Consider the following 2,903-nt stretch of genomic DNA (forward strand, 5'->3'; position numbering starts at 1 on the left):
GACACTTCACAGGAACATCGGGCCGAACCAAAGGGCGATATCGGTACAGCCGAGAGAGTGGGCGACCACTGCACGAGATGCCGGAGGCCGGCCCTGCAATTTGAGTAGCGGGACGGAGGGGGTTGCTCTTGGAGCAGGAGCGCGGCGGCACCAGAAGGTCGGAAGCTGACATTGGGCAGAGAAGCCCCGCGGCGACGAGCTATGGAGAGGTCGGGCTGAAGGCGACAACGAAGGTGGACCCTGCTGATGCGAGGTATTCCACGGCCTAGTACAAGCACCGGGGGTGTGTGCCAGAGCCACGGCCCCCTGCTCCCACGTGGCAAGGAACATAACAGACAGGCTGATCGGGGAGACGAGGAGAGGTCCTAGGCAGTTACAGGCCTGGAAAGGCAAAAGCGGGAGGAGGGCAGGTGCAGGACAAGGCCACAGCACGACCTCGGTGTGAGCGGTTCATCGTGGCCAAGGGTGGAGCCCGCCACCGCTACATATTGGATGCCTGCATCTGGGCCCCCTGGGTCATATGGGGTGAAAAAGCTCCTGGAACCCCTGCATTGCGGATGCCTGCAAAAGCGGAGCCAGATGACACTCAGCAGGAATATCAGACACCTGCATCCGGGACCACAAAAGGCCGGAGGAGGCAGACAGAAGCAAGTCCAGCGCAAGTCCCCACCCTGCCGCAGACATAAATGCAGGCGGCGCCCAGGGGAAAGGCACCCCCACAGCCCAGCAGAGACGAATATAACCCCTGTGAAGCTGCACTGGGATCCCTCATCTGGGCCTCACAGGAATGGCTCCAGACAAGGTTAGACGCTAGCAAGAGTTCCAGGCAGGAGAGAGGCCCATTACAGCGGGGATATTTAAAGTGGGCATGAGCCCCCGGGAGAAGCAGCCCCAAGGGAGTCACATGCGGCCAAGGGTCCACGCAAGGAGAGAGGCCCTCAGAAGTGAGGCCAAGGCTCCCACCAGTTTAGCCTCCAACTAGCTCACAGGCACACTTAATGCCCCACAGCAACAACAAGGCAGGCCTGGATTAGCCTCCCCTGTGCCAGACAGAAGGGGGAGGCAAGACATAACTTGAGGTCCCAACTGCAACACTCTGGAGGGAAGGGGCGACATCGGGGCTTGACAGCCCCGTTCTCAACTCACAGAAAGGAAGGGAACAGACTAGAGCCAGGGACCCCGAGACAGTGAGGCAACCTGATAATTCGCCCTCCACAGAGACCTGGTCTGCACAAGAGAGCATGGGCCTATATGAAAGGCCCAGAATATACACGGAAGGACACAGTACCAGCAGAGGGAGGTAGTTCCAGCGGACAAGGCTGGCGACTGGGGTCCACAGATCCACAAAGCAGATTGCAAAAGTAACCTCGGGGAGCGGTGAACGATAAAGACCCCAGCCGAGTGAAGAAGGATCGTTCCCTCAAAGATATGCTCACACCCTACCGGCAGCAATATGGGAGACAGCACAGCAGCGGGAGAGACACCCCGCACACAGGCCGACAGCCCGGCAGAAGAACCAGTGACCCACGCATTCCTAGAGTCACTGTTTACAACCCTGTGGGAGGACCTACAGACGGTCAAGAAGGACTCCACACAAGAAATCAAAGAGACCAAAAAGGATGTGGATGCTCTCTGGGATAGGGTCGCAGCACTGGAATATGAAGGGGATGGCCAGGACAAGGAAATGGTGGCACTACAGCACGAGGTCCTTTGAATCTAGGGTCAGCACATAGACTTACAATCCCACCTGGAAGACCTCAAGAACCTGTCCCGCAGAAACAATGTGCAGATTCGAGGACTGGCATCAAAAGCAAAGGGAGGGGACATCTTTGGCTATGTGCGAGACCAATTCAACCATGTGCTTGGTAATCCTCAGGACACAGAGCTCAAATTAGACAGGGCACATAGAGTCTGCCCTGCCCGCTCCAACAAGGCTCCTCCAGACATTTTAGTCTGTGTACACGATTTTCAAACTAAAGAGGAGATAGTTCGCAAAACACGAACAATGCTCCCACTTATATTCAGAGATCAAACTCCTACATTATTCCAAGATCTTGCATCGCTCGCTCTACAAAAACAAAGGGAATTTCGCCCAGTCACTGCCCACCTCCGCAACCAGGATATTGCATATTCCTGTGGCCATCCCTTTAGACTCATCTTCTGCTGGGGAGGCAAGCTCCAGCAGTTGCATTACCTTTCATAAGCCTGTCGGCTGTTGGGTCTGGACCTCCGCAGTGAGGACAGTAGCAGAGGGGCTGCGTCCCCTACACGAGAGGAGCATCAATCACAATGGCGGTAACAAGGCCTCAGACGAATCCCGAGTAAACCAGACCAGGCGGAGATAGCTAAAGGACAACAGGAGGCATTGGAGTCCATCCCCGTTTCACTGGCAAAAGCTGAGGATGTTTAAGCACACTAAGAGGGCAGTTGCCCTCTAGAGAGTCAGCGGGCAGGCGGGCAGCATTAACAGATTGGACACCATATGGACCCTAGGTATACTTCCTGGCAGCCACAAATGGCTGAAGGACTGACTTTGAACACATTATTGGTTATTCCAGTTTATATTTCCATGGGATTTTTTAGGGTTGTTTTTGGGGTCCTCTATTCACCATGCAGTCACACCACAAGGCACACCACAGGGACAAATGGGTCAGTATATCGAAAGAGTGAAGGGCAGTCGGTGCCCCTAAAAATGGAGGCTTTCACAATGCACTGTTAGCATCAATGCAATATACCAGTCTTAGAATACTCAGCCTCAATGAGAGGGGTCTCAATAACCCGGTTAAGCGCAGAGCGATAACATCCTATCTGGAAAACACAACGGCAGACGTTTGTCTCCTAAAGGAAATTCACCTGCTAGCCAGAGATTGCCATAGGCTCAAAACACATGCGTTTCCCATCCA

This window comes from Triturus cristatus, chromosome 4_1, assembly GCF_964204655.1.
Source record: "Triturus cristatus chromosome 4_1, aTriCri1.1, whole genome shotgun sequence".
NCBI classification, from domain to species: Eukaryota; Metazoa; Chordata; class Amphibia; order Caudata; family Salamandridae; genus Triturus; species Triturus cristatus.